Raw genomic sequence first — 23479 nt, 5'->3', positions numbered from 1 at the left:
CTGGACAATCCGGCATTCCCGACCGAGCAATATTTAACCCTCATTCGGCCGCACACAAGCTACAATTATTGGGGTGATCCACGGATATCGGGCAGATCGATCGCCCCGATATTTGTAGCATGTAGTAGCTTAAGTCATTTTTTTATATATAACTGCACTTACACATATATTGAGTTATTGTTTTACTCTGTACACTTGTTTTTTTCTCATCATGCATGTTTAGTACTTTTTAATAGTTTAATACTATATTCGATACTTTCCTGAGTGAAGGGTTTTCACTATCACTTATATTATCATGTCTTAAGTTTTATTATGTATCCCAAGTTTGGGACTGCTCTCTCTTTCTCTTTCTTATCTTTTTATACTCACTACAAGCAAAAATCAGGTACTTTTAAGTCCCCTCTAACACAATCACATCCTCCCTCATTTGTCATTATCATTATCCTTAACGCTCACTACCCATTTAACTGGTCCTAGTTTTTAATACACTATGAGCAGTTGCATGTTATTTCCACCTGGTATAATTACCACAATATTTATTCCTGCATTTTTTTTAATGTATCTAAATCTCTTCACTTTTAATTTCAATAGTCCATATTCATGTATTACTTTGTTTAATTCACACCTCAATCCTCATGTACCCAGTGAGACAATAATTCCTTTTTATTAAGCACAATGCACTTTAGCATTCATTTTCTACACAATACTCTGTACCCCTCCCCCTCCCCTATTGTCTCACATTTACATTATCAATTACATGTTATTATGGCTAAACACTTACTTAAGATAAACAAGCGAACACACTTTATCACATATTAACAACTGGGCATGCTATAACTGAATTAAGCATCTGTGAAATAGTGATAACCATGCAAAACTATATAAAAAGATACTATAGGGACAGCTATAGCATACTAATAGGTTGAACCAATTTCTTTCTCTATGTGTGTTACTAATTGTTTACTTAATATCAGTGGGCCTGATTCATTACAGATCGCAACTGCGATTGCAATAGTGATTATGCACACAGTCTCACTGCGATAGTATGCTAATCAATTGCAATTGCTATGCCATCGCCGCACAACATAAGGGCACCCACTATGAAAACCATCGGTAACATCGATTACATCACAGTCTCATGCACACTTGCACAAGCTCTGACCTTACTCAGGAATTACTAACTTCATCGCACGCTATGAGTACTCAAGCTGTGTAGGGCATCACAGTGGATAATTTATGCACGCCCCCTGCAACGGTGTTCAAACACACTGGAATGCTGGCATTTCAATAACCACTTCCCGTCACCTCCCACAAATGACACTTCCTGTCAATCACTCTGTGATGGGTCTGCGTAGTCACTGTGATTGCAGTCCCAATTGCAGTGGCCAGTTTGCGCACAGTGCAGAGAGAAAAAATCGGCAGCTTGCCTGCGTAATTGGTATTGAATCAGGCCCCCTGTCTTTTATATTCAATTATCAAAAAACACTGCAATTGCTGCTAGGGTATCGTTGCAGCCCGATAGACTGGCACTACTGTGATCTTATTATTGGCAGAAATCAATGTCCGTATAATATGACACTTCTGACTGGCCTAATAGATGTTGGATGTCAACACTAAAGGGTATTGGACACATGCACTGCCACTTAAAATTAATACACCTATGAAAGGCTACACAAGTAGGGATATGCCCTATGGCCCCGCCTATATCCAGAAGTAGGGAAACTGTGGGTTAGGCTTACTGAGAACAAGCCCATGAGTAGGCGAAATGTGTGTCAGAGCTCTATCCAGATACCTGTGGTGTGAACACGAGATCCTGCTGACAGACCCACCTCACCTACACTTACACTAGGGACCAGGTACCAACACTCCAAATGTGCAGTATCAGGTATTCTCTCCTCCAGTGCTCTCTCATCCGACTGTGGGCTGAACCATTCCTACAATGTCTCAGACAACAGGGAAAGGCTCATACCTACATTCCGGACATTAGAAGCACCACAGACTTTCTTCTTGTCTGTGCAGTCTGACACTCTCTCACCTTCCGGTCATTGATCCTAGTGATCACAAAGGACCACAGTTTTCAGACTATACTGCCTGTAGTTATTTAACTGATACATTATCAGTGTGTCCATTATATTGAGGTCCACTATTTTTGTGACCTACATTAATAAGGCTGTTGACTGTACTCGAATATTTATCTGTCCACATGCATATTATAACAGTTGCAGTCTCCTGAATGGGTGACTGCTGTTCCTGCATGCTTTTCATTAACCCTGGCTTTGGGTAATCAATTTGGAGTACAATGCTATGACGTTTGGTACAGACTTTTCCTTCAGTGGTAGAGAATAATATAATACATGAAGGATCAGGAATAATTTGTGATATGGTGATGCTATTGCATACATGCCGACTTTCTGGCAGCCCCTTCCGGGAGGGGGCTGCCAGGTCAGTCCAGCAGGGAAGATGGGGGCGGCTGTAATGGGCGGTGCAGTGGCGTGTCCGCATGTTTGCGTCATCGCAACCCTGCCCCTGGTTTATAATGCCGATATTACCTGCATTACAAAGCAGGGGGCGGGGTTATGATGCGATTTAGTGTGAATTGCATCATCGTCACCGGACCGCCCAATTTTACATGAGGTCGCGTAGGTGGTCGCAGGGGTCGGCAGATGATGCAGGAGATTTGCCTCCTATTGCGGGGTGTCAGGAGCGACACATGATTTTTGGGAAGCTCCCGACAGTCTGGGGAGAGTAGCTATTGCTTATAGCAAATTACTCTTTATTGTGACAGTCTTCTTTGGTTAGACTAAGATATATGCTTGAAACACAGAGACACACATTTTGATACTTTATTTTCCCTGGTTAAACCCACATTTATATGTCTATATGCAACACCCAGCTTCATTGTTATAGGTATTAAGTAAGACTGTGATATACTGTATGTTTGAAGAACTGAGACAGAATTATTTTTACATCTCTTTTTTTCTGGGTGTAGTTACAAAAATGTGGAAAGTGGTGTTTGTGCGCCTGTCTGAACACAATCAATTGAGCAAAAGTGTTTGAAAAAATATTTTAGCCTCATTGATACTGGCTATTTTTATTATCCTATTGCATTTTTGCATCAAAAGGACATATTGTAGTCAACAAGCGAGCGACTAATTTGCTCCTTACTATTTAAACGTGCTGACCCTTTTTAATGCATTTCCAATAAAAGTTAGATTTTAACAAGATCATCTTTCTAGAAGACTGCCCCCACAAAAGGATTTTTTTTGCCTGTCTTTTTGCTTGAACCCCCTGAGAAGATAAGTATAAATAGCAATGTATCTTATAATCTCTAAACACTTTAAATGTAGAAATGGTTGCAGGTTCACAAATAAGAGATTTGTAAGCAGATTTCTTTGTCCTGATAATAACTGCAAAATTGTTCTTAAATAAGGAGTATCCTGCAAATAGATTTGAATCAGTTATACAATCTATAATAACTCTTAATTAAATATGGAGCAAATATCTACAAGCCATAAATATATTGCTCCCTCACTGTAGTTGCAGTAGAGAAAAATAGACAACAGTTCTGAGTGCTCATTATAAGAAATTGCCCATGAAGGAAGATGGTAACATCAACAGCCAGAGAACAAACGTCTATAAGCTGCATGTGTGATGTTCACCTCATTTGAGAGCGTGGTTTCCTGTGTGAAATGGAACACAGCAGCCTGCAGCCAGTCTGGAGACCACACATGTGAGAGATGCTGTTGTCTCTTTGGCTGGCTGTGTATGTGCTGCTTTCAACAATAGCAATTTTCTGTCAGTGGGAAAGAAAGAACAGGACTTGTCCAGATACTGGCATTAATTCAGTGGGTACAACACATTGAGGGGTGAGTGGTCTCTGCATGTCATTGTTTCTTCAGAAAGTTACATTGTGGACAAACTGCACATAGACAATCTGCCAGTTCTGCATTGGAGACAGAATCACGGATACCACAAACATTTCAATTATTATGTTGGAACTTCTTTCAGATCCACAAATCTATCCTTTACCGCAAACATCTCTGCTTGAAGATCCACAGGGGCTGTAAGAAAGTCATTATGAGAAGAGATCAGTTCTGGCATTATATTTTCTACATCTTATTACATGATAATTGCATAGAGGAGTCCATGTCCACTATCTATCTGCACAAATAGCTGTATACATTGGAAAATGGAATGAACTGTTAAAGATGTGCTAATATTTAGGTCCAGACCTAAGACAGCAGGGGTAATAGTGCTATGGGGTGTATTGGTGGTTGAAAGAGAAGGCAACCCAGCAGCTGAGGAAGACCCCTGATACTGTGAAGGAGAAGGTGCTACAGGGAAGCAGGTAGGAGCTGGAAGTTTATGGTGGTGTTCATATTTCTTAGGCATCATGTTTCAAACTCATATGTAGCAATTTCAATAACAGAACAAAGAGATAAAAGATATAATGGCCCAGCCAAGTTAGTGCAACTCGTTACAGGTAGGTCACAACATGGGTGTAGAGATAGCATTCAGTGGAGCTACATCATGCCATTACACAAGACACTCAGTGCACTTTGAGGCCAGTATGTGTATGAAGAGGATAGGGCAGGGTAGTACTTATATATGTGAGGATAATGTCAGAGAGTAATATACACTGCCAGTGGGAAAGTACAGTAATAGACAATTTTAGTTATTTCTGGTGTAAAAGGCCATCAGTAACACTGTAAAATCTTCTCCAAGAAGAGAATAAGTAAAATAAGCAGGATAGTAATGAAACTTCAAGGAGAGAGGGCGATATGAAGGCAGGCACTGTATGCAGTTTTCAGCATGACCCTGGAGATGTATAGTCTGGAGTCTCCCTCTGACCAGATGCTGGGGAAGCTTAAATATAGAGATCAGTGCCCCTGGAGATGCAAACACTCAATCTGAGCAACCGTGGGCAGTGGAAGTTCCTTAAGGGAAGAATGCAAGATGGCACCTATGGTGTTGTGCAGCAACAGCAGAGCCCTGCTCCTGGGGAAGGAGTGATCCTGATCCTGATGAATGGTTTAACGGGAGGCTCAAATTCAGGTAAGGCACCTCTAATAGTGGGAAACCAGTGGGGAGTGCTCTTCCTGTGGTGGTTTGGGCTGTGAAGTCATGCTGTAGTAAAGCTTTTACAAAATGCACCCAACTTCATGCCTGTGCAAGCCACTCCTCCTCCATAGACTCCATTTTTTATTCTGGAGAAAAAATAAACCTGCTGCACTCAGAGAGGAAGATTTGCAGATAAATCCTTGATAATTCCTTTATGAATTGAACATTATTTGCATATCAAGCAAGTAGAGAGGGCAACTCATGAGGAGATATGCCAGGAAGAAGTTTGATAGGGTAGTCTCATTCACAATGTCTTTGTAGTTCCTGTACTCTACATTTGCAGAAAATACCTGGAGAGACAGCATAATATTGAGGTAAATTTGACTTGCAAAAAGTGGTCATTGATGGCCATCAATGGCAGTCCGGAAACTCAATACATCCAATATCACAATAGAGAGCTTAAGGAGGAGATTTAACAGAGCTTGGAGAGAGATAAAGTAACAACCAATCAGCTCTTTTCAAACACAGCCTATAAAATAACAATTAGCAGCTGATTGGTTATATCTCTCCACATTATCTCTCTCCAATGCTTTGATATATCTCCAAATCACTTTGTTAACTATGTAGAAGGAATTAAAATTCCCTGTAGTGCCTATATCCTGGAAGATTAACAAAGAAATAGACCCCTTGGTGTAAAGCTATGTAACTATAGAAGAAAAGCTAGCTGAAGAGGGAGAATACATAAGTGAACGCATCTTGGCTGCTCCTGCACCTGTTAGATTTTGGATAGATACTTGAGACAGGAAACAAGTGACCAGACTAGAGGCAATATATACTCTACATTGGTTGGTCTTAAAACATAAAGTGTGGTGCAATTTTTTTACTGCAATGGCGGTATTGCTCTTTTTCCTGGGTATGTTCCCTAAGGAGAATGTCCACCCTATAACATAAAGTGATGAGATTGTCTAAAGAGGGTGATAATTTACAGGAAGCTAACTCATCCTTGATATGTTTAGAAAGAAAATAATGCCACCAAGTCCTCATTGTTACACTGTAATTTGGATGCAAGAGTATGGAACTTAACCAGAGATTGGCTACCTTAGCTCAAAGCAGCAGATATTGCATGTAAAGTTTAATCAAGAAACCTTCAGAAAAGAGGTTACTTTTATACAACAACTAACTAGTCCAATCAAAAGAGAGGTTGAGTAAGTCACTGTTTTTTTCATTAAGAAAATTGACCCTACTGAATCCCCACAGCAAGGAAAGAGCCCTGGAGCCAGAATCAGTATAAGAGGACACTGGGATTCAGAGAGAGAGGGCCTGATTCAGAGCCGGATGCTCTGACAGAGCGCTTGCTCTGAATCAGGGCTGGCCTTCTGTTTTTTAGAGCGGCCTCCTGGCCGCTCGCATAGCTGTGGGTGACCACCCACAGCTATAGCGAGCGGCAAGGAAGATGGTCGCGATGGTCAAGACCATCACGACTATCAGGCTTGCGATGAGACCCTTGTGGTGGGGTCTCATTTCCGCAAGCCCCAGAGTGTCTTTGGCTCCAACAGAGCCGAAAGCACTCCCACTGACATCACTTGTGATGTCAGTGGGGCCGGCCCCAGACGGTAGGCGTTCCCATGGGAATGCCTCTGTCTGAGTAGCCATGCCCCTGGCCCTCCCACCCAAGGGGGCATGCTGTCACTCAACATCGACAGCATGCCCCCTTTGGTACGAGACCCGGAGCGACGGTTTGCCCATCGCTATCCGGGTCTCGCGCATGCGCACAACAGAGCCGGCTCCATCGTACGCATGCACACTGGGCCACCATTGACCCACTTGCGAGTGCATAGCACTCGCGAGCAGATCTGAATCAGGCCCCGAGGCCCTTGTCATCAGACTCTGCATTTTTACCATTTGAGGACAGGATTGGCTTTCTTACTATTTTATTGGACATTTTATTAATTATTTTTGTAGAAATACTTGCAAAGTAAACTTAAACTTTAAAAGTGTTTCAAGTACAGAGCCTGATCAACCTTTAGACTGATTAAAATGCAACCTAGGTCAATGGGACATGGGGTAGGCTGCCAGCTCATTTGCTTGTGATTAAGAAAAATGGTGCGGTTGGAGATTTACAGGTACCACCCTTTCCCCATGATGGCACAAATTCATAGAAGCTTTCACACTTGTGGTAAATTAAGTTCAAGAGCTCACTTTGACAGTGATGGTGGTGAGAGATGGCAAGAGGTTAATCATGGGGTGATACTATGATGTGGGCAGGGGAAAGACAATGGAATTTGGGTTGTCTGACATAAAGCAGGGAGATATGTTGGGCTTGATTCTGAGTCACACACACAAGTACAAAAATGAAAGCATCAAGTGATATTTAGCAAAATGTGCTTGTGCCGCACCATGCATATGCACCTTGATGAAGATTTCATAAATGGCTAGTTGCCTCTGTCTATGAAACTGGCATTTCTGGGAATAAACCAACTGGATAGCTACCATGTGAACGCTCGCAAGACATGTCATGTGGGTGTTGTGGGCGTTTAGTCAGAGTTATCTGCTGGTATGAGTCATGCCTATGCCATTGAGATGCTTGTTTTAGACAGATCGTTTGCACCCAGCATGAGGCAGGTGTAAGTGCTGATACAAATGATAATGGTTGCAGCTGCAGATGCAAAAACAGAATGATACCTCTATACACATGAAGATGTGGGGATACTAGCATTAGCATAAGGCGCTAAATCTGGCTGCTGCAGCTGCCCACTCTCATGGCCACTTTGTGTGTATCTCAGTATAGGCATATAATGTGGTATTTGAAGCAGAACAGGAGAGTCACTATATTGTGGGATGTGATGGGGGCCAGGGGACACTACCAATGTACTATCCTAAGGCAGTTGGATACCTTAGTCAGACTATATTTAAGTGTGATGGATTAATCATTAACTTTATAAGACCATGTTTGCACCTCTTTTCTCGTAAAGTGTAGACTGTGAGTCTGATTCAGATTTGGGAATATAGAAAAGCCCTGTATACACTTGATGATATTTTGAATGATTTGGATGATTCCAACGCATCGGCACAACAAATCATTAAAATAGTCAACTTTGTATGCACTATGCACAGTCCCGCTGCATCATCCGATGCATCATCTGGTCTTCCCTACATGCAGCTCAATCTAACAAACTAATTAACGATTCCCCGCAAATTGTCCAGTGTGTACACACTACCGGATGACCAGGTGATATGTTAACATTATATAGTTAACAATCTAACCAACCAAACAATGCAAGATATATTGTTTGGTGGTGTGGAAGATTACACAGTTTGTATGCACTACATTGTTTGTCCGGGATTTCAAGGGAAATCTAGATGACCGTCACATAATTTGCAAGTCATCTAGTGTATACCCAGCTTAAGACAGAGCAAGGTACTGTGTACTGTATCTGGCAACCATGTTGCAATGCAAGGGGAGCAAATACATACTTTTTTTGAGTTTAGAGTGAAAGATCTACAGTAAAAAGGTAGACATTGTCTAAATAGATGTTATACAGTCACTAAGTCAACAGGGACAAAAGGTCGATACACTAAAGGTCGACATGTAAGAAGGTTGACAGGGTCAAAATGTTGACAAAATATGTTCGCCACAAACATGGTCGACATTTTTTGGTGTCGTTTTTTTAGGGTTAGGTTTAGGGTTAGGGACTTACCAGATTGTTTGGGTTAGGCACTTACCCTGACAGTTAGGGTTAGGTACCAGGAGGGAGGGTTAGGCACTATAAGGGATGGTTGTAACCCAATAAATACATATTGAATAAATTAGCATGCAAGTCTAGTGTCACACTGCAATATATACTATGCTACAAGTTTTCTTTTCTCAGGATCAGTAGATTTTATATAAAAATAAAATGCAATAAAATACATCAGCTTTAGATGTGCTCTTTAAGCCATCGATTAAAAATAAATAAATAAATCAGCTGCAGTCCTAAATTATAGGCCTGTACATTACAGCAACACATTCTTTAAAACTGCATATATGAAACATGCATAGCTAATTAATTGATTTGCTGTTTACTCATCTAAATCTGCAATCTTTTTTCAATTTAAAGCAAAAAATTGTGGCAATTTGTGTTCATTTACATATCATAAACATTTTGCTATAAGCTCAATTAGAGATGATTTATTTCCATATATGTATTTAAAACACAAAATATGATGGTGGTTGGCACAGTAAAAATTCCCCTGAGGATGTGAGGTGGGGGACAGGGGTAAATTATCTGGGAATATTTATATATTTACACTGCTGTATGTAATTATTGCAAACCACTAGATGGCAGCAAAGGATAACAAAACATAATGAAATTTGCTTTCTGTTACTGTACAGTTTAAATCCCTATCATCTGAACATACTAGTGCCTAAGAAACATCAGCATTCCAACAACAAGTCGTATTACTATTACATTAAGCCAATTTCTGACATAAGACCTGCTGCTCATTTATTTGCAATGTTAATTTGCTGAACATTTTTATATATATTCAGTCACTTATTGAAATCACTGACATTCTCTCAGGGTCAGCTATCACTTAGAGCAGTAGCCAATTAGCCCCGAACTTTGCTAATTGACCCCCGTGATCGGTGAAAAATCCCTGTTTATTATTATCCCCAATTTTCGCTGATGTTTTTTTCACCATATCCTATTATTTCGGTCGATATAATAGGATAATTCTCCTGAAAATACAAAGATGCCGCGATAAGCTCGCGGACCTATGTGTTTTCGCCTTTTTTTCTGGTGAAAAAACATCAGTTATCGTGGAATCTTTTTCGGGACACATCATGTCCCGATAAAAAAAACCCTTATAAGTGCCTGGCATCAGGTTGACTTTGGGGCTGATTGGTTAGCCCCGGATGAACCCTGGGCGAGGTAATTAGCCACAGTAATTTACCGAGGCTAATTGGATACCCCCCTTAATGTGTTGCATTTCCTCTTACATGTAAATGATAAATATGGGTTTCAATTTTTTTAGTGGTATATTTTAAATTAGTGACGGAAATTTGGAGGAATTATAGCAACATGGGACTATGGGCCTGATTCAGCAGTTCACGCAAATTCCCAATTATTGAGGATCTGCACATGTGCAGGACCCATTCTGCAAGTGCGCAGAATGGGTCTTGCGTAGTCGCACACAGACCCTTCTATGCCTCTGCCTGATTGACAGGCAGAAACACTTTTATGGGGTAGCGCATGGGGCAGAGGAGGCCGCCGTTCCCATAAATGGGGGCGTCTGCCCCCATTTTCCGGGAGTGGCAAGCCCAGGGACTGGTCTTGCAAGCTGGCCAGCTAAGGCTTACTCAACTGGCTGGAGATCCGGCACGGTCCACCATCGCGACCATTGACCACTGTCACAGTGCTGGGATAGCAAATGCAGCAGGGAGTGTCATACATCTCCTGCGGCATTTGCATATTAGCAAGGACGTAATTGCAAAGCTGCCTGTGTGCAGCTTATTTTAACTATAATTAAATTAGTTTCATTTATCTATTCAGTTATACCATATATGAAAAAATATATTGCAGTTGTGTCTGAGTCTGGCAATGGCACCCATGCATAATGTCTGTGGCACCTGTCCAATTAGAATGGTGAATGCCATTCCTTTGGTAAGACTTTTGGCAGCAATGATTGCAAAACAGAAAATTGTATTGGGGTCCAAAGTTTAATTTAGATAATGCTTTCTATGTAAGTGAATATATTAACTAGACACCACAGACATGAACAATAGAAAACAATGCCCCCAGACAGCACCGAATGGATCTTCAAAAGTACCACGATAAAGTTTTTTTATGTATTCTGGCACCCAATATTCCAGCTTTTGCCTAAACCCCATTGCATTAATTACTCATCATTTAGCACTGAAAATATAAGTTAAGCCTTTGCTTTTTTAGCTTCTAGCAAGAATGTATTTTTCTACTATAAGATTAAAAGCTGCAAATTTCTGCTCTTTATTTGATTTTTGAGTTATTGATGTCTGTTTGGTGATCATCGTTACCACGGTTATTTTAAATAAGTTCATGAAATGACCATAAAATTGCATTGTAGAAGTAAATAACCATAAGATTTAGGTATTGATATATGTAGAATATAAATGTTTTTATTACTCTCCATTACTCAACTAGCGATATTTCAATGTTTGAATTGACATAATTAAAAGTTAAAAGAATAGATATACAAAGTTATAGCAGACAATAGCAGCAAATTAAGGGCCTGATTCAGACCCTCTCGCAAGCGGCTGTCCGCTCGCATGTGAGTCGATGTTGTGCACTGCGCATGCGCACGACGGCAGGAGCTCCGTCGTGCGCATGCGCCAGACGCGACGAGCGAAGGAAAGTCCTTCGCTCGTTGTGTCTGATCAAAGGGGGCATGATGTTGATTGACAGCACGCCCCCTTTGGTGGGCGTGCCAGGGGCGTGCCTCCCTGACGGGGGCGTTCCCAAGGGAACGCCTACCATCAGAAGCCGGCCCACTGACATCACTAGTGATGTCAGTGGGAGTGATTTTGGCTCTGATAGAGCCAAAATCACTCCGGGCCTTGCGGTTGAAAACCTCAACCGCAGGCTCCGGCTCACAGTTTCGATGGTCATGATGGTCACGACCATCGCGGCCATCAAACTGCACGCTCGTATAGGCTGTGGGTGGTGACCCACAGCTATTCGAGTGTCCAGGAGGACGCTCCAGATTTATGGAGGGCGGCCCTCATTCAGAGCGTGCGCTCTGCTCAGAGCGTACGGCTCTGAATGAGGGCCTAAGTTTGTTCTTACTCAGTAAATTCAGTACTAAATGCTATTTATACATAAGCGAGTACTACAAATACCAAATATTTTGACTCTCAAAACTGCAAGATAATAAATGAAAAATAAATACATATTTAACAAAAGAAAACTAGTAGTAACAATAAAATACAACATTCAAGTTATTTAACTTTTCTGCTATAGCCAATTAAGTTTATAAACAGTCACAGGTTGCATAACTGCATTGCTATAAAAATAAACGGGCACAGAATCTAATATTTATTGAACCATTTTATGGAAATATATTTAAATGGAAAGCAAGTACTGTATGTGCTTTTACAGGAAATCATAGACAAGATTTGAAAACCTCATAAATGTCAAGAACAAATGCTAATATTTAACATGTTTCTTACTGTTACAATGTATGAACATCAGGTATTTTGCTGGCTTTCAGTTCAAGTTGTTGCGATCTTAAATTTGCGAATCTAACAATCAGCATTTTGCCTCTCAGAAAAAATGGCCGGATTCAGCATTGATAGCTATTGCAATAGCGTACGCAGATGGACGATTGTTGCATACTGTGCATGAGTATGCATTTCAGTGCGTGTGCATGAGTTAGCATTGCGATTGCTCTGCGATCGCCTACGCAGATACAAAGACCACAGAGTGAGTGGCATCAGGTCAGCATTTGGGGGTGGTGACAGGGGAGCGGGCAGAAAATGCAAGCATGCCTATCCATATGAACGCCGTTTCTTGGGCGTTCATAAATTAACAACTGCGATGGCATACACAGCTTGAGTACTCACTGCATGCGATGAGGTTAGATATTTCTGAGTAAGGTCTAACCTGTTGTAATTGTGTGTGAGGGTCCGATGTTACTCGATGTTCCCGATGTATACGCTGGACTGCAAGGTATTACGGATGTGAGATAGCGGTAGTGGTAGGTAGTGGGCGTCTCTATGCTGGCAGTGTGACGGCATTGCAATATCATTCATTACAATATAATTTCAGCAGATCTGCATACTTAATTGCAACTGTGATCACAATAGCGAACCGTAGTGAATCAGGCCCTAAATCTTGACAAGTAGCACAAAGCAATAGTGCAGCATAGTGCAATGCTTCTAATCATAATAAGCAGTTACAAGAACTGTTCTCTTTATGGAGTAGCATAGCCAAGACTATAAAGACATTAAAAAGAGAATACATCTATGCACCTCAAGATATACATATATATATATATATATATATATATATACCAAGGAAGAAAGATGCGGCACTCCCGACTTGTTGCTGCAAAAAAGTATATGTTTGGCAAAGATATTGCCGATGTTTCAGAGCTGCGCTCTTTTATCAAGGCAGCCAAATATACATTGACATCAAAAATTACAAACAAGACATGAAGATAACACTCACCTTAAATAGGAAGTGAGAGACACTGGTCTGGAGCAGACCAGATAGGGCGCGCCCACGCTGCGGCCGGGTCCCGTCGCTGTGATGTCAGTCTGCTGCGACAGGGTAGCCAAGCAACTGCATCCACGCTGCTGGCAAGACCCGCCGCGATGACGTCAGTCCGCCGTGACAGCGTTGCCAAGCAACTGCAGGTGGACAGTACAGTGTCTCCCCAGTCTGCAGAACAGACTTAGGTGATAACACGAAGTGCATGTGACAGTCAAGAGAGTAACTACTGGGCACATCTATATCCATATTCAAACAGTATACTGCTGTACACATAAATTGTGCTGAAAACACATGCCTAATCGCCACTAAATACACAAATTCCAAGCCACTAAGTTACATGCAAAACAGTTAATAAACAATGTGGTGGAATAGAGGATAGCATCCTCTGCATAATAATCCTCAAATATCTACTAAACTAGAAGTCACTGAGCCCTGCATATAATATATATATATATATATATGTATATATATTAACAAAGGGTAGCCTGTATGGTATAAGGGAAAAAAAAAGCAACATGACTGTGGATGTCAATGAACCCGTGGATGAATCCAAGGTATAGAACACATTGTAACGAACAAGGATGATGGATTATAAAGTGTTCCAGTTGATTTTCTCGTTGAGTCCATGAGGTGCAATGGTTCCTAGTTGGTAGATCCAACGGGCCTCCAAACGCAATAAGTTATTATCACAGTCCCCTCTCCTGATGGAAACGGGTACCTGGTCAATGACCATGTGTTGTGGTGCATACAGACATCACAGGATTCTCTCACTTGTACAGACCACCGACGTCGTTTTTATAGAAATCACCGGGATGTTATAAGTGCCTACACTGCACTACTTGCCAATATATGTTAATTGGCAATTCTTTGTAACACCCACATAAGGACAAGAAGTACCATATTCGTTTCATGCTAAACTGTCTGTCTACATATGCAATCTATGTGATTATGTGTCCATGTGGACTTTACTACATTGGAAAAACAATCCGAACCATTAGAGAAAGAATGGAACTGCATAGGTCTGCCATTAAACTAGCGCTGAACAGGGGTTCTGCAGACCAGCCAGTAGCCTGACATTTCTTGGAAGCTGGACATCCACTGATGTCACTTAAACACATGGTCATTGACCAGGTACCCGTTTCCATCAGGAGAGGGGACTGTGATAATAACTTATTGTGTTTGGAGGCCCGTTGGATCTACCAATTAGGAACCATTGCACCTCGTGGACTCAACAAGAAAATCAACTGGAACACTTTATAATCCATTATCCTTGTTCGTTACAATGTGTTTTATACCTTGGATTCATCCACGGGTTCATTGACATCCACAGTCATGTTGCTTTTTTTTTTCCTTATACCATACAGGCTACACTTTGTTAGTATATATATTATATGCAGGGCTCAGTGACTTCTAGTTTAGTAGATATTTGAGGATTATTATGCAGAGGATGCTATCCTCTATTCCACCACATTGTTTATTAACTGTTTTGCATGTAACTTAGTGGCTTGGAATTTGTGTATTTAGTGGCCATTAGGCATGTGTTTTCAGCACAATTTACGCGTACAGCAGTATACTGTTTGAATATGGATATAGATGTGCCCAGTAGTTACTCTCTTGACTGTCACATGCACTTCGTGTTATCACCTAGGTCTGTTCTGCAGACCAGGGAGACGCTGTACTGTCCACCTGCAGTTGCTTGGCAACCCTGTCGCGGCAGACTGACAACATCGCGACGGGTCTTGCCAGCAGCGTGGATGTGGTTGCTTGGCTACCCTGTCGCAGCAGACTGACGTCACAGCGACGGGACCCGGCCACAGCGTGGGCGCGCCCTACCCGGTCTGCTCCAGACCAGTGTCTCTCACTTCCTATTTAAGGTGAGTGTTATCTTTATATCTTGTTCGTCATTTTTGATGTCAATGTATATTTGGCTGCCTTGATAAAAGAGCGCAGCTCTGATACATCGGCAATACCATTGCCAAATATATACTTTTTTACAGCAACAAGTCGGGAGTGCCGCAGCTTTCTTCCTTGGTGTACTTTTAAGTGCTGGGGGCACCCAGCTATATTTTCATATTTTCATTTACAGCAATAAGTGCCAGTCCTCTCCTACTATCTCTCTCTCTCTCTCTTTCTCTCTCTCTATATATATATATATATATATATATATATATATAAACATCTGGAGTAGAGTGGCACACACTTAATGAACATACATTCGTTGGGGTGCCAATAAACTCAGGCTCAGTCCACAGGGGAAAATGCCATAATATCCAAACAAATCAGGCTTGATTTCAAAAAGTAAAAAATACTCCACACTTTATTCTTGCATAGGTGCAAAATGACAGTTGTCCTAGGTCGATGTTTCAGTCCATACAAGGACCTTTCTACAATCTGCCACAAGGTCAGCCATAATGTAGAAACAACACATAATAGACATCTGCACGCTCTTGTATATCCAGCATGTACAGTGCATCAGGAAGTGATGTCATCGTCACCGTGTAGCAACTAAATATCTACCCTTCTAATAAACATATGCTATATTCTAGCTGGCCCCATTACCGCTATTATATATCACTGGGAAACTACAAGCAATGTGCCTACCATGTGTTGTATACCATTCCACTCGCCAGTCTCGGCAACCACAAATGCCAGGTTGCGCATCACATCCGGTAATTTAGAGATGCTGGAATGCAATGTCTAGCAACCAAGTGCCAGCTTGCATTCCACAGCCGCAAAACAAAAGGAAAAGGTCCTAAATAGGGATCCTGCGCTTACTGGCAACCACACAACATACTCCATAAGTGACCACTATTTTACAAAAACCAAAACATTAGATCAGATGTCTCACAGAGTGGGCAAATGCCTAAAGAGTCTCATATGTATAGCAAAACAATTAGTGTATACCACAACATATGCCACCAAAGTACATATATTGACACCTAAAATATAACACACAAAACATTCTAAAGAAATATTACAATTAAATCCTATAGCCTGATCACCGGTTCATGAGCATATGTTAATAAAAATCAATATTGATACAAAATGGAATCATTTTTAAAGTGCTGATTCTCAACACTATGGTTCCCATCTGAGCAATAAGATCTCACAAGAAAATAGAGAGTGGGTTCATCTCATTCAGCCCTTTTGGGGCAACGGTGTCCAAATGGTGTATCCACCATGCATCCTTTTTTAATCATTTAAGGCCAAAATCACCTCCCCTTATTAATGGTGGCATCCAATCAATAATAATATAATGAAGTGTTGATATTTGATGTTTCTTCTTCAAAAAATGTACTGTTGGCCAATTGAATTGAAGACCTATGTTTGGTTCATTCTTTCGCGGAACATGCAAATGGTCTTGCCAATGTAGATCAAGCTGCAAGGGCATGTCAACATGTACACCACATGATCCATTAGGCAAGTTAGACAATATCGAAGATAAATCTTCTTTCCTGTGTGTGGATGGCAAAACAATTTGCCAGTAGTCATTCCTTGGCACATCATGCATCCCAGTGACTTATAGCATCCTTTCTGTTGAGTTATCCAATGTCCCTCATTTGAGGTGGTAGGTTGCATGTTAGGTTTTAAAAGGGAATCTTTTAAGTTTGGTCCCCTCCTCACACTCAGCAGTGTGCTCTGACCTTGTAGCCTTTTGAATGCTGCATCGCTGGTCACCAATGGCCAGTGTTTCTTGACTGTCATCTGTACAGTTTTATAGCCAGTATCACATCGTGGGCTTAAGATCATTTGATTGCATGACCTATCCATAGGTTTTACATCTTTAGATTTCTTGTGAAATATATGTTTAGCCCTGGTGAGGCAATTAGCTACCACTCTAGATTGATAGCCCCTCTGATAAATCTTTGCTTGCACTCATCCAGTTGGACTTCTGCTCTTGTAAATTCTGAGTTATTCCTCAGTATGCGAAGGAACTGTGAAATTGGTAAGTTCGATTTAAGGGAATCGGGATGGTGGATCAAGGCCCTCAGCAGGATGTTCCTGTCCGATTGGATTTTGGTATAAGGTGTATTCAAGTGTGCACACACTTTTTATAAGTGTTACATCTAAAATATTCATCTTATCAGCATCAATTGATGCTGTAACCCATATAGGGTTATTCAACTCATTCAGATATTGAACCATAGCTTTAAAAGAATCGATATAACTTGCCCATAATAAAAAACAATGTCTATGAACCATCAGTAATACAGAATGTTCTGTGAGAATTTATGCAAAATATGCTCTTGCTCGTATTTGTTCATAAATATGTTTGCGTACGTAGGTGCAATGTTTGACCCCAATGTGTCCCTGCTATTTGGATGTAGTATTCTCCCCGGCACATAAAATGATTGCACATCAATACCTTAGTTAGTAATTCACAAATAAATTCAATTGGAGGACCCTCATTTGGGCCTTGCATCAGTGCCTCCTTTACTGCTGCTTAGCCTTCTGCATGTGGAATTAGGGTATACAGAGATTATTCATCCATTGTAGCCAATAGGGCAGGCCTGGTCAACCTGTGGCTCTCCAGCTGTTGTGAAACTACAAGTCCCAGCATGCCCTGCCTCAGTTTTGTGGTTAGGGAATGTTAAAACTGTGGCAGGGCATGTTTCACGACAGCTGGAGAGCCACAGGTTGGCCAGGCCTGCAGTAGGGTATCTGGACCCATATTCTTAATAAATTTCAATTAATTAAAACAATTACCAGTATCACGTAAGCAGCTGTCAGTATTTTTAACAAAAGGCTGTAGATAAAAATCAAGGAATTATGCTATTGGTTGTAGGATAGACTACCTGGCAGATATACCATAATTGGTCTGCCAGGCGTGTCTATCAGTGACTTGTGCACCTTAGGAAGTGTGTATATTACAGGACATATTGGGTATTCAACATTCAGAAATTCAGCTATGTTCTCATCAATCCACCCCTGTTTAAGGACCATATTGATGAGATCATCAACCTCTTTCTTGATTCGAGTCATTGGTTTATATTCAACCTTAATATAAGGTGAAGTATCGGACAATTGTCTTCTGATCGCAGCATCATATTTTTCAAAGTCCTGCAAGACTACTGCTCCACTTTTATCGGCACTCCTAACTACAATAGAAGTATTCTTACATAAAGAACTTGTAGTTAGGAGTGCTGATAAGGGTGGAGCAGTAGTCTTGCAGGACTTTGAAAAATATGATGCTGCGATCAGAAGACAATTGTCCGATACTTCATCCTATATTAAGGTTGAATATAATCCAATGACTCGCATCAAGAAAGAGGTTGATGATCTCCAGGGGGTCTATCCTACAACCAATAGCATAATACCTTGATTTCTATCTACAGCCTTTTGTCAAAAATACTGACAGCTGCTTACGTGATACTGGTCATTTTTTTCGAAATTGAAATTGATTAAGAATATGGGACCAGATACCCTACTGGCATCAGTGGATGTCGTATATCTGTATACCATAATTTCACATGCTGAAGGCATAGCAGCAGTAAAGGCAGCATTGATATAAGGCCCATATGAGGGTCCTCCAATTGAATTTATTTGTGAATTACTAACTAAGGTATTGATGTGCAATCATTTTATATACTGGGGAGAATACTACATCCAAATAGTAGGGATGACAATAGGGTCAAATATTGCACCCACATACGCAAACTTATTTATGAACAAATACGAGCAAGAACATATTTTGTGTAAATTATCAAAGACCATTCTGTATTACAGATGGTTCACAGACAATTTTTTTTGTTATGGAGAAGTGACACCAATTCCTTTAACGCTATGGTTCGATATATGAACACTATATGGGTTACAGCATCAACTGATGCTGATAAGATGAATTATTTAGATGTAACAGTTATAAAAAGTGGGAGCACACTTGAATACACCTTATACCAAATTCCCACGGACAGGAACACCCTGCTGAGGGCCTCAAGCCATCATCCCAATTCCCTTAAATCGAACTTACCAATTTCATAGTTCCTTCTCATACTGAGGAATAACTCAGATATTACAAAAGTAGAAGTTCAATTGGATGAGTGAAAGCAAATATTTATCCAGAGGGGCTATCAATCTAGAGTTGTAGCTAATTGCCTCACCAGGGCTAAACACATATTTCACAAGAAATCTAAAAATGTAAACCTATGGATAGGTCATGCAATTGAATGATCTTAAGCACACGATGTGATACAGGCTTTAAAACTGTACAGAGGACAGTTAAGAAACACTGGCTATTGGTGACCATTGACGCAGCATTCAAAAGGCTACAAGGTCAGAGCACACTGCTGAGTGTGAGGAGGGGACCAAACTTAAAAGATTCCCTATTAAGAACTAACATGCAACCAACCACCTCAAATGAGGGACATTGGCTAACTCAACAGAAAGAATGCTATAAGTCACTGGGATGCATGACGTGCCAAGGAATAACTACTGGCAAACTGTTTTGCCATCCACACACAGGAAAGAAGATTTATCTTCGATATAATCTAACTTGCCGAATGGATCATGTGGTGTACATGTTGACATGCCCTTGTGGATTGATCTACGTTGGCAAGGCCATTCGCACATTCCGCGAAAGAATGAACCAAACATAGGTCTTAAATTCACTTGGCCAACAGTAATGGGACTTCAGATAAACTGGTGGCTCTACATTTTTTGAAGAAGAAACATCAAATATCAACACTTCATTGTATGATTATTGATTGGATACCACCATTAATAAGGGGAGGTGATCATGGCCTTAAATTATTAAAAAAGAAGGCATGGTGGATACACCATTTGGACACCAATGCCCCAAAGGGACTGAATGAGATGAACCCACTCTCTATTTTCTTGTGAGATCTTACTGCTCAGATGGGAACCATAGTGTTGAGTGATTCCATTTTGTATCAATATTGATTTCTATGAACATATGCTCATGAACCGGTGATCGGGCTATAGGATTTAATTGTAATATTTCTTTATAATTTTCTATGTTGTTTTGTGTGTTATATTTTAGGTGTCAATATATGTACTTTGGTGGCATATGTTGTGGTATACACTATTTGTGTTGCCATACATATGAGACTCTTTAGGCATTTGCTCACTATGTGAGACATCTGATCTAGCGTTTTGGTTATTTTAAAATAGTAGTCACTAATGGAGTATGTTGTGTGGTTGCCAGTAAGCACAGGATCCCTATTTGGGACTTTTTCCTTTTGTTTTGCGGCTGTGGAGCTCAAGCTGGCACTTGGTTACTAGGCATTGCATTCCAGCATCTCTAATCTACCGAGTGTGATGCACAACCTGGCATTTCCGGTTGCTGTGACTGGCGAGCGGAATGGGATACAACACATGATAGGCACATTGGTTGTAATTTCCCAGTGATATATAATAACGGTAATGGAGCCAGCTAGAATATAGCATATGTTTATTAGAAAGGGAGATGTTTCGTTGCTACACAGTGATGATGATACCCTGCACGTGCTGGATATATAAGAGCACACATATGCCTATTAAGGGTTGTTTTTACATTATTGCTGACCTTGTGGCAGATTGTGGGTCTTGAGAGAGGTCCTTGCATGAACTGAAACGTCGATCTAGAACAACTGTTGTTCTGCACCTATGTAAGAATAAAGTGTTAAGTACTTTTACTTTTTTAAATCAAGCCTGGTGAGTGCACTCTGATTTGTTTGTATAAATATATATAAATTTACCGGATAGATACATTTACACTTGTCTGCATTTAAATTGCTTAATTTTATTCTACAGAAAAGATGCAATAAATATTCAGATGAATGCATCTTATTAATGCATCTTACTACACATTACAAGGGCATTTTCAACTCTATTCACTAATAAAATCAAAATGAGAAGATCTACTAGTATAGATTTAAACATTGTAAGTTATTTGTCCATTCACATAGCTTTTAATCCCAATTGTAGAAAGGGAGAAATACGTGTATTTATAGCAGTTATACTTATGTCTCACCTTTGCGTGAGACAAGTCCCAATTCTGAGAGTGACATACAATACTGTAGATAGAGGTACCCATCACTCGTTAATGGCCAAACAATTATGCCGCTTGTATTCATCCATTTGATGCATTCACATAACCAGTGTGGTGATCATGCATTTTGCATTTTCCACCCACAAAATGTATTTTTTGCACTGTGCATACCAAATAGCTATATACATGCCACGTGAGCCACATCTAGTACTTACAATGCTTTGTGCATAGAAGACTGAGACAGAAGTGAAAGGTGACACATAGACATTTCTGAAATACAGTAATGATGTGTTAACACAAAGGCACATTAAATCCCCTCAAATGATGCAAATATTCTCAGAAAATTGCTACTGCAATCTATTATGGCAGTTTGCAATGATAAAACATATTTTCTTGTTAGCACGTACAGGAAAAGACAACTGATATGTTTATTATTGTGTACTTTAAAAAAAATTGTATTTCCATCTTCTTGACAATTTTATATGCTCCATGCAACTTTATTATTGATAAATGACACTTTCCAGATATCTACTCTTTTTAAGCATGTTTATGCTATAACTGTAAGGCCAAACCCTTCTTGTCATAGGAGATGCATTTTGCAAGGTATGATTAGTTTATTTATTAGTTTATTTGTTACCAGTTATTTATAGGGCATACATATTCTGCAGTGCTTTTCAGAGACTATTTGGCCATTCAAATCAGTTCCTGCCCCTGATTGTTTGGGTGCCTCTAACTTTTGCTCTAAACAGGTAGTAAAAATGTATTCGTTCCTAAAAACATTTACATGAGTGCATATATGCAACTTGTGTCCACTTTAGCATAAGCCTATGTATTGTTAAAGATAATGACAGTTGCACAGTCTCCATTTTAGAACATCTATATTCTGAGTGTAGATTGCAGTGTAGAGAGTGCTATGTCTGTTTTGAAAGAGGATGAGACATAAAATGTCCCTAATGTCCTTCTTGGAAGTTTTGCAATCAGAAACTTTTAAGCTCATTCCCGTTGTGATCATAGGACACCCTCTATTGATGCTATTTTACCATCTCTAAAAAAAGCATGGTGAGCCCCTATTGGGGGTGCAGCTTTGACTTGTGGTGGCTAAGCCCCCAGACAGGCCTGGGCCAGGTAGTTTGTACCTTGATCCCTGTTCATAAGATGGGGGGGAGTTAGGATGCTTTGTGTCCCTTAATAATCTTTAAAAAAATATGCATTGAATTCTCCTTCATGATAATGGAGAATGGAAGCAGAATGCATTGTTCAAAATAGACTTTCTGTCTTCTGGTGCTGGGGGAACATTGGTTTTTAGTGCAGTTGAGACTATTCATTATTATTCATACTAGATAATGGGATAGGTATTTCTAACTGCTAAAAATGATAACATTTTATTGGCTTTAATAGCAGTTTAAGGATAAACAGGGTACTTTTGAATGTTATAGTTCTGATGTAAAGTCGTGTGCAAAACACTTGCACTGTAAAATTACAACTGCAAAATTGTGGCCTGGATGAAGTTTTAGTTCTCCTTTTCATAACAGTCTCTAGTACAGTGGTATTATCCAAAAACAGTCATAGGAAATTTTCTAAAGTGCAGTCCCATGCATGGATTATTGCAGTGACCTTCCAGCAATGATCAGCTCACAAGCAGGTAGCCTAACACGTTTCCCTGCAATCCCAGCTTCGCCTTTTGCCTCCTTGCCTCCGACAACGCTGAGTTAACTAAAATTTCATCCACTATCTGCTAAATTAGAGACAGAACTAGAAATGGCTAAAAAAAGATATAGAGTTATTTACAGTTCATCCACTGTTTAAAGAAAGGGACAAATTTGTAAGCATTCGAGTTCAGAGATATGAACAGGATATTATTAGAATAAAAAATTAGAAGTTTACATGTTATTCTTTAGACTATGATAACAGGATAGTTTATAGCTATCATGAAAACAAGAATACACAGAGTTACCATCATATAATCAGACACAATATAGATATGGATCTAGAGAATGCAAACAATTTTACTATTGCCAATATACGAACACATGAGCACCATGGATATAGAAAAGTTACAAACAGAATGAATAAACCATTACACATGACTCATAACTCCAGCAATATTTTATCTTCTACAGTTTGGCAGGGTGCAAGGTACAAATAACAAATTCTCATTTGAAAACACATAATGATCCTTTTCACCAAACAAATTGCACAG

This window comes from Taudactylus pleione, unplaced genomic scaffold (genome assembly GCF_031769625.1).
Source record: "Taudactylus pleione unplaced genomic scaffold, aTauple2 ptg000473l, whole genome shotgun sequence".
In the NCBI taxonomy this organism is placed as follows: domain Eukaryota; kingdom Metazoa; phylum Chordata; class Amphibia; order Anura; family Myobatrachidae; genus Taudactylus; species Taudactylus pleione.
This window is presented reverse-complemented; position numbering follows the sequence as displayed.